This window comes from Neoarius graeffei, chromosome 12 (genome assembly GCF_027579695.1).
Source record: "Neoarius graeffei isolate fNeoGra1 chromosome 12, fNeoGra1.pri, whole genome shotgun sequence".
Taxonomy (NCBI): Eukaryota; Metazoa; Chordata; class Actinopteri; order Siluriformes; family Ariidae; genus Neoarius; species Neoarius graeffei.
In genome coordinates, this window is record NC_083580.1 from 70719309 (window position 1) to 70734603 (window position 15295).

General features: G+C 40.5%; 1 non-coding gene across 1 annotated transcript; it reads right to left on the minus strand.

Annotated features, from left to right (window-relative positions):
* Positions 1-2545: 2545 nt before the first annotated feature.
* On the minus strand, positions 2546-2661 carry LOC132895827 (U5 spliceosomal RNA). The gene has a single exon (XR_009655859.1). It is a non-coding gene; the product is annotated as a U5 spliceosomal RNA (small nuclear RNA).
* Positions 2662-15295: the final 12634 nt, after the last annotated feature.

Sequence of the window (15295 nt, forward strand, 5' to 3'; positions counted from 1 at the left end):
GTGACTTGTCCAGGGTGTACCCTGCCTTTCACCCGTAGTCAGCTGGGATAGGCTCCAGCTTGCCTGCGACCCTGTAGAACAGGATAAAGCGGCTAGAGATAATGAGATGAGATGAGAAGTTACTATTGCGCACATTTAGTGAACTTCAGCTAGCCTTTGCCAGAGACAAAATGGATCGATTTTTAGTACCTAAAGCCACAGTGAGTGAGGAGACAGAGTCTGGGCCAAGCAAAAAAAGAAGGAAGTATGACCACGATTATTTAAAGTTTGGATTTTCATGGACTGGATCTGAAGATGCTCCACTGCCACAGTGTGTTGTCTGCCAAGAGGTGCTAGCTAACGATGCTATGAGATGTTTAAAATGTGTAAAACAAGATGTTTTTTAAAAAAGCACAGATGTTTAAAATGTGTAAAAAAAAAAGATGTTTTCAAAAAGCACAGATGTTTAAAATGTGTAAAAAAGAGGTTTTAAAAAAGCACAGATGTTTAAAATGTGTAACAAAGAGGTTTCAAAAAAGCACAGATGTTTAAAATGTGTAAAAAAAGAGGTTTTAAAAATGCACAGATGTTTAAAATGTGTAAAGCAAGATGTTTTAAAAAAGTAGATGTTTAAAATGTGTAAAAAAAGTTTTAAAAAAGCACAGATGTTTAAAATGTGTAAAACAAGATGTTTTTAAAAAGCACAGATGTTTTAAATGTGTAAAAACATGTTTTCAAAAAGCACAGATGTTTAAAATGTGTAAAACAAGATGTTTTTAAAAAAGCAGATGTTTAAAATGTGTAAAACAAGCTGTTTTAAAAAAGCACAGATGTTTAAATTGTGTAAAACAAGATGTTTTAAAAAAGCACAGATGTTTTAAATGTGTAAAACAAGATGTTTTCAGAAAGCACAGATGTTTAAGACCAACAAACTCGTGATAAGGGGAAATAACGGCAGCGGTATGTGAACCCACGAGAATAAAGTGGAGTGGCAAACGACTTAAACAAATCTGAGCTGTTTTATTTATGATTTATTGGCCCAACAGTAGACTTGAAAGAAACCTGTGTGAGACTTGGCAAAAAACTGTGGATATAATGGATAAGTCTGTGCATGATCTGTGGACACTTTGAGGTAAGCAAACGCAAGAAATTCAGATTTAAAACATGCTAAATTGGCCCCAAGTTGATAACTGTATGAGGAGCAAGCCTCCCAGACTTCTACAATTTAATAATAATAATAATTTAGGATGGTTTGGGGCTTGCTCGCTGCTGCCAGGTTGGTTGTTGAGTAGCCTGACTGTTTTTTTTTCTTGCGTGTGGTATCATTGTTGACGCGAGGTTGTTTTTTGAACATGCCAATGCGGACACGATTTCCCCTGATGAGTTATGACTTCAGACGCGATGTTAGGTGTGGAGTCCGCATGATATGTGCGTAAGATAGGCTTCTCATGTGTTTGGAGATCCGCGCTGAGACAAGCGCAAGCACACACACCCCCAAGGGAAAAAAAGGGCCCCCCCGAAAATATCGGCATAGTTCGAACACTGAGTGTAGGCACTGGGTGTAAACAACAAATAGTTTACAATGTCTGGGTAGCAAACAGATGGCAGAATTGGTGTCCGGTCCTCCTTATGTTTCCATTCTCCCTTGCCCCGAGTCTTATCATATGGGTCAAACCCATCAATCACAGCCAGTTTCTCCACATACCGTGCCCTTTCTGCAGCTGGTAATGTACTCACATAACCAGAATTATCATCCATCGTGTCACTTTACTCTCGCTCGTACTTTGTTTTATATTGTGAGTGCATGTACTTGGTCTTCCAATATGGCGCCTAACAAAATCTCGCGGCGCGGTGATGTCATGTGAAAGGGGTCTATAGCAACAACAAAAATTGTAAGGGGTGGGGGGCGCTGTTGTTTATTTGCTCTCTGAGGGGGGGCTGACTCTCCCACACTTTGAAAACCCCTGCTCTAACTAAAACTCTTGAATCACATTTTTTGTTTGTTCTTTTGTGTTTTTTTGTATTTATGTACTTGCCAGAAATGATCTGGTAGTGCTGTTGGTTAATGTTTGAAATAAAGGTGTTATGAAATTCAAAATTATCTCTCTCTCACACACACACACACACACACACACACACACAAAACACTCTCGCTCGCTCACTCTCTCTCTCACACACATTCTCTCATACACTCTCACTCTCTCTAATACACACACGCGCGCGCACACACACGTACACACAATATATATATAGATAAATTTTTATTTCAAATAACTTTTCAGTCAGTAACTTTAATAGACTAAAAGCAACTTCCTACCCTTCCTTACCAGTTGTCATTAGAATCCTTTCTTTTTTCAAAGTTCTTGGAGCATTCGAAAACAAATAACTTCCAACTATAAAATAATATTACCACATTATTATAAAACTATCCCCACAGCAGCTAAAAAGTCCGTATATCCATGGCTTTCTACAAGTTTAAGTAACCGTATGGTATTTTCTTTAGTAAGTACAACAAAATTTAAAACACTCCTAGAAAACATGATCTATTTTCCAACATACAAGAAAAAGCTCCACTACAAAGTAGAGCCACGAAAAATTAATTTAGACTCCTGGTGTTTTTCTCCACGGAAATCTTTAGTAAAAGGCGAAAGACTTATTCGATTTGAAGAAAAACCAGAACGATAAAGGCAACCTGCGTGGCGTTACTTCTTCTACCAAACACAACACACTACTAGCTGATGGGAAATAAATGATCGCTGTTTAATTAAATCCAACAAGGGGTGGAATATAAAGTAGGAATAAAAGAGTCCACAACAAACTTGATATATATATCAACACCAAATTACAAAAAAAAACTTCATTTCATTTGAAATGAACATGCGCAATGCACGATAGGATGCATCTCATTAGCGCGCCCCCAACTCTCTCTCTAACACACACACACGCACACACTCTGTCTCTCTACCACACACACGCACACATTCACACATTCTCTCTCTAACACACACACACACATACACACACTATATATATATATATATATATATATATATATATATATATATATATATATATATATATATATATATGAGGGGCGATTTCTCAGAGACAACAAGGGAAGCCGAGCTTCCCCTAAAATTCTCTCCCCAAACTGCGGCGTCTATGACGTTGAATTATCATTAAAACAATAACTTGCATAACATAATATATGCCCAAGATTGTATTTACGTTCATAACTATCCTGTAACTTATTTGAGTGATGTCTGACGAACTTGCAGTTCGCTACGAGAATCACCTTTGCTGCCAGGCTGTAACCAGCGTTGCCAGATACTACTGACGTTTTCCAGCCAAAATATGTTCAAAACCCGCAAAAATGCACTTAAAACAGCCCAATCTGGCAACACGCTGTAACCTTTCTTATTTCAATGGGCTCTATGCGCTGGCAGCCGGGTTTCCTATTACTCGTTGTGCTCCGTTAACTTTCATCCATTCTATCAGTTTGATCATTCGTGAATTCACTCGTTTGTAGTTCAATCTGGTTGTAGGCTAGCTTGAGCCTTATTGGGATCTGCAGTGCTAGCTGCTAACAGAAATTGGTGAAGTCTTTGGAAAGCACAACCAGCTAGTATGACAGGGTCACAGACCATTTTCTGGAAAAGGAGCGGAGGGCAGAATTTGTGCATAAATAGTGTGCATCATATAATGTTCATGAATCTGAAGTGTGTATATTGTTCAGTAATGTTAAGAGAATGGTGCACTGCAAAAAAGTAAAATCTAACCAAGATTAAATATCTTAAATCAAGACAAAATATGCTTATTATTTGTCTGCCAAGATAATTCTCCTTTCCAGGCAGGTTTTGTGTAAGAGTATTTCACTTACTTTAAGCATTTTTTCCCTCAATTATCTTAATAAGGTATTATAACTTGTTATTGAGATTTTATTACTGGTTATGAGTAAGTTCTGTCTTAAAATGAGAATTACCAGAATTTCATCGGTGTTATATTAACCATGACAAGTTTGTCAAAGTCAGAATTTCTTATTTCAAGCATCTTATCCTTTCTTTTAATCTCTTAACACAAAACAGATAACTAAATTAAATGAATTGTTGTATTGTCAATCTGGCAACAAAAATAGGCTACAAAATGGATTGGTTTGTTGTTTTGATTTTGACTTATTTGGCGGTCTCAGTTGGTATAAACACTTACTTAAACAGAGCACACCAATATGCCCAGATGAAATAGTCAAACTTAGTTGGGGGACAAAGTATCTAGCATGTTAAAATGAGTAGTACAACTTTACTTGTTTTTAGTATAAATACACTAGTTTTAAGACATCTGTGGGGTTTCTAAAGCTAGATATATTTACTTGTTTTTTTTAAAAAATCTTGCCAAGTCAAATTCTCTTGTTCTGTTGGCAGATAATTTTGCTTATTTTAAGTAAAATATTCCTAATTTTATTACTTTTTTTTCTTGTTTTTGTAAGCCAGGTTTTTGCAGTGTGGGCTCTGTGTTATAGGTTATACCTGGGTATAATATTCAAGGTTCTGTGTGTTGCATAGCCTACCTGGTTATGAATTTCCAGACTGTGTTGCAGAAGATGTTCAAGGATGTGTTGCACAGCTGGCTGTTGTGTTAAAGACTCTGTGTTGCATATCAGGGTATGATTGTTCAAGGCTCTTCGTTGAATAGCCAGTGATTTTTGGATGTTTGATATTTTTGATTAAGGATATGAGGCACTAGCCTGGCAAGCCAGACTATAACATGAAATGTACAAGCAAAAATGCTTTCTGCCACTAGGTAGGGTTGTCTAGTTCACTATGCTAATGGAACTAAATTTGAGCTTAATTACAGAATAGAAAATGCCACCAGTAGCGTGTCTCAATAAGGCAGTCAGTGAATTTTGAGACCCCCCCCCCCCATGTCAAACAATACAGATATTGAATTAAAAAAAACAACAATATTTAATGCTAAAAATGCTTAAAGTTTTTAATTCTTATTTTCATGTATTTCTGTGGAAGAGACAGAACGACTGCTTAAACACAAATTAGGAATTGTGTGGTGTAAAAGTAATAAATCATCAGATTCTAGCAATGTTGGGTTAGGTGCCTTGCTCAAGGGCACTTCAGCCATGGATGAAGATGTAGGGAGAGGTAAGGGTGGGATTTGAACCTGCAACCCTGGGATCCAAAGACCAACTCCCTAACCATTAGGGAAAAAAAACACCTTTTGGAAGCTCTGCCTTGGATCACTTTTGTGTCCCCACCAATGTCAAAATCAAAGTTACTCCCTTGGCTCGAATCCAGAACTTTCTTGCTGTGAGGTGACAGCCACTACACCACCGTGCTGCCATTTGTAGAATGCAAAATAGCTGTTTTTGGAAACTAACCTTGGTGTCAAATGGCTCAGGAGCGTTTCTCCCTCAATAATTGTGAGAAAGATGTTGAGATGTATTAACAACATGGCCTAATTCATTCAAACAACTTTAACTCATGAGTATTTGCATGGACTTGAACAAAACTTGACAAACCTCTGCCAGAGAAGGTCTGAGGAGGTATGCCAAGTTGGGATACGATCATCAATAGAGGCTGAGTTCAGAAAATTGTTTCTCAGGAACCTGAGAAATAAATCTGATTGTTCTGAAATTTGGGATTCTTCATCTGTATGCTAATCTTTATCAGTCTACAAGACAGCTAGAGTCTTTGGACAATCTAGTTTCATAAAAAGCATTGGCTAATCAGCTTTCAGCAGCCACTTGATAGGGTCAGCAATGAGCAATGGTCATAACTTATATGTCCCTCTAGTGACCCATTGGCTGGGGGGGTTATGTTTAAGCAATATCACAAAAGAAGTCCTGTTGTACTTGAATATCAGTATGGCTGTGATTCGATCATAGATAATTACAGCTCGACCTCGAGTGTGATGATGCTTTTATATAACAGTTCTATAAACAAGAAAATAATATTGAGTGACATTTCGGACATAATATGGCCAAATGTTCTGTTTATTTTTGGTCTTTGAGTGCAAATAAATCCATGTTAGCTATACAGTGGCTAGCTAGCTCACACTGATTTGTACATTCTTGTTAAAGGTGCTTCCAGAAAAATTGGCATCCTTTCTGCTTTTTCATTTTCATCTGACTAGCTTTCAAATTTTAATTCAAATGTTATATTCCTGAAAAGTATCATTTGCCATGTCCGCTGATGATGTCACTAACACAACCATCGTAACTGGTTAGCGCAAGGAAGTGGAGTTTCGTGTGACAAGCAGAATGATACACACAGCGAAATGTTCCAGTGCTGTTATCACGAAATATAAGTACTCTTGGAACACAGCTCGAAGAAACAAATTAATGGGTTGGAATTAACTGTAGTATAAATGTTTTTAATTCGTAATACAATTGGGTAATAAATCTGTCGTACTGTGAATGTGCAGGATCATATGAGAGTTTAATTTTGGTCAACTCTGTTATTGAACTCTGTTGGTCAGCTCTGTTGTTCGTAACACCTAGTAAACAGAACAACTTCCAGTTCTTCCCCATTGACCAGCTTTGAAAAATTGCTTTGCAAAACATCTGCAGTAGGGCGGCACGGTGGTGTAGTGGTTAGCGCTGTCGCCTCACAGCAAGAAGGTCCGGGTTCGAGCCCCGGGGCTGGCGAGGGCCTTTCTGTGCGGAGTTTGCATGTTCTCCCCGTGTCCGCGTGGGTTTCCTCCGGGTGCTCCGGTTTCCCCCACAGTCCAAAGACATGCAGGTTAGGTTAACTGGTGACTCTAAATTGACCGTAGGTGTGAATGTGAGTGTGAATGGTTGTCTGTGTCTATGTGTCAGCCCTGTGATGACCTGGCGACTTGTCCAGGGTGTACTCCGCCTTTCGCCCGTAGTCAGCTGGGATAGGCTCCAGCTTGCCTGCGACCCTGTAGAAGGATAAAGCGGCTAGAGATAATGAGATGAGATGAGAACATCTGCAGTTTCCACAGGAAATGCACAATCTACGTAGTTACACTTATCATTCATCTTCCCTGCGGTAAATATCACTGCATGCGTACTTTTGCATTCTCTCAGATGACTTGTTTTATATACGGTATGGTCACATCTACTTTAAATCTTGCACAAAAATATTTGAGATTTTTTTTTTTACTGAATACATTTTTATTACTTCTTGAATACTTTTTACTTGCTGCTGTAATCTGTGAATTTCCCTCTGGGATTAATAAAGTTATCTGTCTATTCCGCATATTTTGGTGTAAATATATTTTTTTGCAAAGCTAACACAGAAAAATTATTTTACAGAGAGAAAGTCACCAACTAAACATTTCCTCTTGTGTTTTTGAACACTCATAGGAAGCCCCCCACCCCATTAGCTTTAACCACAAACATTTTTTTTTACTCATGATGTTCCACATCATGAGTAAAAAAAAAGAACATGTCCACAGAACATGTCCACAGAAATGTTTAATAAAAAATTAAATATTTATTTATATGACATGAAAAGAAGAAGCAGGTATCCAGAATCACGTCTTTTACATTTACGTCATTTGGCACACACAGTTATCCATAGTTACTTTGGGCGGCACAGTGGCGTAGTGGTTAGCATGGTTGCCTCATAGCAAGAAGGTTCTGGGTTTGAACCCAGTACCCGGCAAGGGCCTTTCTGTGTGGAGTTTGCATGTTCTCCCTGTGTCTGTGTGGGTTTCCTCTGGGTGCTCTGGTTTCACCCAAAGACATGCAGGTTAGGTTAATATGAGATGGCCTTGGGCTGAGGTGCTCTTGAGCAAGGCACTTAACTCCCAACTGCTGTTAGCATGGCTGCCCACTGCTCTGGGTGTGTGTGTGCTCATTGCTCATGTATGTGTGTGTTCACTGCTTCACAGAGCATTTTTTAAGGATTTTCCACTAGGAGACCAACTGGTCTGGGCAATACAATCACAGGCCCCAGAGTCCATGCGGCAGCACCGCTGCGGCATATTCTGTGATGCAAATTGCCGCATTACGAATCCTCGTTTCAGCCAGCATAATATCAACATAGTTAATGCAGTGCCAAGCTTTCCTTGTTAAATGTATACTTACATGGTACTTGGTTAATTAATTGCAACTGATTGAACCAAATGATAAGACATAACTTGGTTTAAAATTTGGTCTCCCAGTGAAGCTGGTTTGGCATTGACTAGGAGACCAAATCTGGCCACTGGGAGACCATTTGGTCTCCCAGTAACTATGTTAAAAAAATGCTCTGCTGCTTCAGATGGGTTAAATGCAGAGAGAAAATTTCACAAGTGTATGATGAATAAAGTTGTGCTTTCTTTCTTTACATTTATCTCATTTATATAATTGAGCAATTGAGGGTCTTGCTCAAGGGCCCAGGAGTGGCAGGTTGGCAGTACTAGGGTTTGAAATCATGACCCTACAGAACAATCACTAGTCCAACATCTTACCTCTGGGTTACCACTGTCATACAAGCTACTGAGCTACTGTCTTACATTAGTTAATAAATAAATGATGACTACTTAATCCAATTCAACAAGGGGCTTATTATAAGATGCAAACAAAGCAGGAGAAAAATCAGACCAAGAGATTCTGCTCTCTGCTTAATGAAGGTTATGTTGACCAGTAATGTCTTTCTTCTTTTCATAAGATTATGATCTTGATGGGTGATGTAATAGTACATAATGTCTCTCTTCTTTCATACAGTAGTGTAGTCTAAACCAGTGATGTAATGCTTCATCACCCATTGACGTTATCTTGTCATACGTAGATCATTTAGCTTTGTCAATCACATCATTGTTATCCAATCACATAGCTACAACACACTCTCGAATGTGAATATATATTCATGTTTGTCCTACAATAAATTGAGAAACATCTCTGAACAGCTGTGTCTGTGTTTGCTCCCGGATCGATCTGTGAGGCCGAATCTCTTAGGCAGCAGAGGTCTACATTCCTAGATCATACTTTGGCAATTCAACCTCCTTCAGTACAGACAGATCAAAACCTAACATTTACTGACTGGGAACTTTGGATACAACATTACCAGTAGCAGATATAGGGTCAGTGGAGTCTTCTTTCTCAGGTGTTGCACAACTAGGCTTGTTCCTATTTCATTATACATACATAAACCAAACGGGTCAACTTGAAAGTGCTGGATGTACCCAGGCATCTTGTGAAATCTGAAGTCACATTCCTTCATGATATTTTCAGTGAGGTACATCTTCATGAAAATATCATCATTAATTATTTTCTCTTTTGAACCTCTGAATTAATCACTTTAATAATATTTTGATTCAGACTTTGGGCTATGTTTCCTGAAATCAATTCAGCAATGAGTGTTTTTTAAAGTTTAATACAGAAGAGATTTGAGTGGCATGGTGGTGTAGTGGTTACCATTGTCACCTCACAGCAAGAAGGTTCTGGGTTCACGGTCAGTGGGAGCCTTTCTGTGTGGAGTTTTGCATGTTCTCATCCTGTCTGCATGGGTTTCCTCCAGGTGCTCCGGTTTCCCCCACAATCCAAAGATATGGAGGTTAGGCTAATTGGTGGCTCTAAATTGACCGTAGGTGTGAATGTGTGTGTGTGAATGGTTGAGAGGAGAAAACCTCTATAATAATCAAGTAGAAGGCAATGGGAAACCACTACTGTAATGACTTTGATGGCTGAAGCTGTTAGAGTGGCTACATCACTGTAGTGATACGCCAAAATGGATGGATGGATGGATAGAAGAGTTGGCTCATTCCTTTATGTAGAGCTTTTACAATTCTCCCTCTTCTCATATTTGCTGCTGGTCTGAATTGTCTTTCACTTGTTTTGTGTGCCATTTTTCCTTTCTGTAGCACAAAAATCTTAACCTTGGTGTCTCCCACTGGCTCCCTTTTTCTTTTAAAGTTCAAGTTCAAAGTGTTTATTGTCATATGCACAGTTAGGACATGTCCACTTGTACAATGAAATTCTTAGTTTGCTGTCCACCATGAATGCCAATTACAAATAAATAATAAATAGGCGGAAGAAGAAAAGGCAATATAGTGCAAAAATAAAAGCAAAGAAAGCAAAAAGCAACAAAAACAAAACACCCAGTATCGAAAAAAATAAAATAAAGGTAAATGTAGTGCAAAATAGGTAGCGTAATACAAAAATAAGGCAATGATCCGACGTAGCAGCAGAAGGACAGTCATGTGCGAATGTGCAAACAATGTAACCGGTCAAGGAAACAGCAGGAAAAGGGCAGTAATGTGCAAATATGTGCAAACAATTTAACCAGATTTAAACAGTCAAGGAACAGCAGCAAAAAGGGCAGTAATGTGCAAACGAATGTAAACAGATGTAAACAGTCAAGGACAGTTTACAGGGAGGTAGTCCATGGCTGTAGACTCCTGTCAGCTGTTCAGGAGTCTGATGGCAGTGGGAAAGAAAGAGTTCTTTAGTCTGACAGTTTTACATTTCACACTTCTGTACCTCCGGCCTGAAGGTAGGGGTGTGAACAGTCCGTGCTGGGGGTGGGCGGGGTCCTTGAGTATGGAGACAGCTCTCCTGTGGACTCTGCGGTGGTAGATGCTCTGCAGAGGGGGCAGTGGAGTTTTGGTGATCCTCTCAGCAGTCTTCACCACCCTTTGCAGGCGTTTACGGTCCATTGCTGTAGTGCCGCCATACCATACAGTGATGCAGTTGGTCAGGATGCTCTCAATCACACAGCTGCAGAAGTTGCTGAGGATCTTGGGTGACATACCAAACTTCCTCAGCCTCCTCAGAAAGCACAGTCGCTGTTGAGCCTTCCTAACCAGTTGTGTGGTGTTGAGTGTCCATGTGAGGTCCTCACTGATGTGAACATCCAGGTATTTGAAGCTGCTCACCCTCTCCACCTCAAGCTCCCGGATGAACAGTGGCCGATGAGGTCTCCTCATCTTTTCTTTTAAAGAAGTATTTAGCACTGCAGGAGGGAATGTGCAAACTGCACTGATTGTTTAAAATATAGACTTATCCGGCTGTGAGGAGTTTTGACATGCTGGCTCTTGAAGACGAGTGTACAACATGGATTTTTCATTCGGAAACTGTTGTACAATACGTTGGTCCATGGTTACCTCATTTTGGTTGAACCTGACAGTGGAAGATCCATCCATCCATTATCTGTAGCCGCTTATCCTGTCCTACAGGGTTGCAGGCAAGCTGGAGCCTATCCCAGCTGACTATGGGCAAGAGGTGGGGTACACCCTGGACAAGTCACTGGGTTATCGCAGGGCTGACACAGAGACAGACAACCATTCACGTTCACATTCACACCTACGGTCAATTTAGAGCCACCAATTAGCCTAACCTGCATGTCTTTGGACTGTGGGGGAAACTGGAGCACCCGGTGGAAACCCATGCAGACACGGAGAGAACATGCAAACTGGCAGTGGAACAATTTTTTTGCCATTTCTTCCTCTCCACTGTAATTGTGAACCTCTTTGATACCACTGGCAACTTTCTCCGTTGTTTTTTGTTTCCATTCTCAGGTTGGGCTCCTTTCTGCAATGACATCTTCTGTTGCTTCTTTTCTTGCTCATTCTTGTGTAAGTCTTCATCTGTATCTACTTGCCCTACTTGAACTTCTCTCTGTAATGATGTCCTCTGATGTTTATCTTCTTACTCATTCTTGTGTAAGGTCTTGTGTGTCTGCTTGCTCTTCTTGAATTTCCTTAGCCTCACAGTCAGATATTTTTTCTCTTTTGCCTGAGCTTCAAATGACTTTTCATGTTGTTTATTAATCAAATCCCTCACTTCATTTCGATTTCTGGTCCATATAACCAACAATCAGTGATGTTTTTTCTTATGATCTTGACCAAATATGGTTATAGAAATATCAAGCCCTCATCCTCGAGAGCCAGCAGAACGGATGGAAGGCCTGGAACCTACCGGTGGACGTTGGCTGCCAGGGCTTTGCTGGGCGGTCGCTCTGGAGAGCCCTTGGGCTGCTAGGGATCTAAGGGCTCACTAGGAAGCAGCTGGTAGCTAACACCAGTAAACAAACAGAGGCAGCATCAAGATGGATTTGGATACAGCGGAAGGTCTGGTGAGGGAGCCAACCAGTGAAGAATTAACATCTTCATAGAGTCGGGTGGTGTTCAGCAGGGGCAGATCCAGGACGCTGGACCTGCCATCGAGCCCCCCCCCAGGTGTTGTGGGCTTAAATACGACGAAACACCAAGGAAGGGGGGTGCCCACCTGAAGATCTGCTGATGGTATGCGGCCAAGTCTCGGCTCAGGGAGGAGGATGGCACTGCCATGCAGAGTCCCGAAGGTGCCTGGAAGGGAGAAAAGACAGAGAGAGAGAAAGAGAGAGCGATGCCACTGGCTCGCAGATGGTGCAGGGGAGAGTACCTGTAAAGGCGAGCCAGTCGCAATAAACCCTTATCGTATTCCGCATAGATCGTTCAGACCAGATTTCTGAGGAATAGCCTCAGAAATAAGATTTATTTCCCCATCATAGTCATTTTGCAATAGACTGAAAAACTGTTGCAGGCAGAGCTTAATTGAACATTGTTCCTGACTGGATAGTGACTCAGTCACCTCATGCATCCTTCATATACTGTAATTGGTGTAAAGGCAGGGACTATAAGGTAGCAGTGCAGTAGCAGAACAAGCTGAATGACTGAACAAGCTGAAACTAATACATCCACCCAAGAAAGTGTGTTCATGTCATTTTGTTAGCAAAATGGTGGTGGTATCTGGTGGTTTAGCTCCCAGTGTATTAGCCCTATCTTCATCTGTTTTAGCCCCATGTTTAAATGTGAATAAAGTTGATCAAACGTGTCCATGATTGCTTATTCTAGATTTAAAAAGAACAGACCTTTTTGAAAAGGAAAGTTTGAACTTGAAGTTTTTGACTGGATTTTTCTTTTGTCTTCTGTGTAAACTAACTTAAAATTGAAGAAATCCTGACTAGCAAGCTGAATCAAATCAAGGGTTTGCATGTTTAAATGTATTTACTTCTATGTATATTTCTGCTTGTATGCACATATATGTGAATATATTTTTCACTTATTTTTATTCACTATTAAAAAAACATACCTTTCAGTTGGTATTCCATGGTGTATAATGCATAATTTCATATCCCACTCAGTTGTCAATTTATTAGAGAGGTGTTGATTCAACTGTATGACCATTTTGGAGACTGTATGAAGGAGGTATGCTTTCATAGTTTTATAAACTTGGGAAAGCCATGGTCTATTGGTTAGAGAAGCAGCTTTGGAATCAAAAGATCACTGGTTTGATTCCCTGGACTGGCAGGGATGGCTGAAGTTTCCTTGAGCAAGGCACCTAACCCCAAGCTGTTCCGGGTATGTTGTACATCACTCTAGATAAGAGCGTCTGCTAAATGCCTATAATGTAATGTCAGATTCTAGCATAGTTAGTTAGAACTTTATTTATCCCCATGGGGCAATTGTATTTGCTGTACAGTCGCTGGCACAAGACATGAGACACAGACAGGCATACAAAACAACAGAAAAAACACATACACAGAAAATTGCTATTCACACACTAATACTACATTGGTTGACTGAATTACCACTTGCCCTCATTTAGGGCTTTTATCGCTTGGGGTACAAAAGAAAACCTTGACCTGTTTTTGGACAGCAGGGGGGGACAAAACCGACGTCCAGATGGCAGGAGTTGAAATGAAGAGGACAGCGGGTGTGTGTATTGTTCAATAATGTTATCAGCCTTTTTAACAAGTCTGTCTCTATAAATACTTTCCATACTTGGCAGAGTGATCCCAAGAAGCTTGCTGGCAGTAGAGACTGTCTTTCTGACCACCTTTTTCTGTGCCTCAGTGGCATTGCCAAACCAGCAAGTAATACAGAAGGTTAAAACACTTTCAATAAAAGCAGTATAAAACATGTGAAGCATCTTTTTGTCAACCTTAAAAACAAGCAGTTTCTTTAAGAAGTACATTCTTTGCTGTGTCTTGGTATGCAGTAAATCAGTCCATGAGTCCCATTTCAGCTTATTGTCAAGTACGACACCCAGGTATTTATAAGTGGAGACAGTCTGAATGGTCTCTCCCATCACAACTGTGGCAGAGGATGAGTGTGACCTTCTAAAATCAATAGACATTTCCTTTGTCTTCTTTGTGTTTAAAATCAGGCTTGACCTTTTACACCACGCTAAAAAGAAATCTAAAACTGGGCCATGATCACTTTCTCCATCCTCTAGGAGGCTCACTAGTACTGTGTCATCTGCATATTTGATAAAATGTCTGTTGGGGAAAGTGCTAGTGCATGCATTTGTGTATAAAATAAAAAGTAAGGGAGATAAAACACAACCTTGTGGGGAGCCCATGGATGTAGTCATAGTGTCAGAGAGGAGAGAGCCAACTCTGATGCGCTGAGCTCTACCGGTCAGGAAGTCCATAATCCAACAAATAAGACCAGCATTAAGGTTAAAATCATTAGCAAGTATCCCTGCAAGAGTCTTTGGTAGCATAGTGTTAAAAGCAGAGGAAAAGTCCACAAATAAAATCTTTGCATGGGCCTTAGATTTTTCAAGGTGCATGTGCAAAAGGTGCATTAGTGTTAAAATGGCATCCTCCACCTCCCTGGAGGCTTGATATGCAAACTGCAGGGGGTCCATGAGCTTGTAGGTTTGGGACACAATGTGCTGCTTTACCAGACGCTCCAAGCACTTCATGACCAAGGATGTCAGTGCTATTGGCCAGAAGTCATTGGGTTCTGAGGGTCTGGGCTTTTTTGGAACAGGTACAATTGTAGAAGTCTTCCACAGAAAAGGGACTTTACAGAGGTTGGGAGACGAATTAAAAATGTCAGTAAAAACAGGGGCCAGTTGTTCGGCACAGTTCTTTAAAACACTACCACAGATGTTGTCTGGACCAGGGCTTTTCCTAGGGTTAGTATGCCTAAACATCCTAAGAACATCAAATTGCCTGATATTCCACTCAGATGCAGAGGGGGGAGAGGGCAGTGGTGGGGTGCCACCGGTGTCATTGTTGCCGCTTTCAAAGCGGCAGAAGAAGTTGTTCAATTGGTTAACACCCTCTCTGCCCTCACCTCCAAGCATGTCTGAGCAATTGTTCCAGTCCAGAGAGGATTTTCCCCTGCCCTTGTGTGGGACATCGGTCATGGTCTTAATTCCCTGCCATGCTTCCCAGGAGTTGCCTGACTCCAGGGTAGCTTCAATCTTTTGTCTATAACTGTGTTTATCCAACTGTATTTGTCTTTTAATTTGTCTCTGTATGTCCCTCCTGCCTATGTCATCATGAGCCAGGTGTGCTTTTTTCTTTTCCATTATAAGGTGCTTTAGTTTGTTGGACACCCACGGTTTGTCATTGGGAAA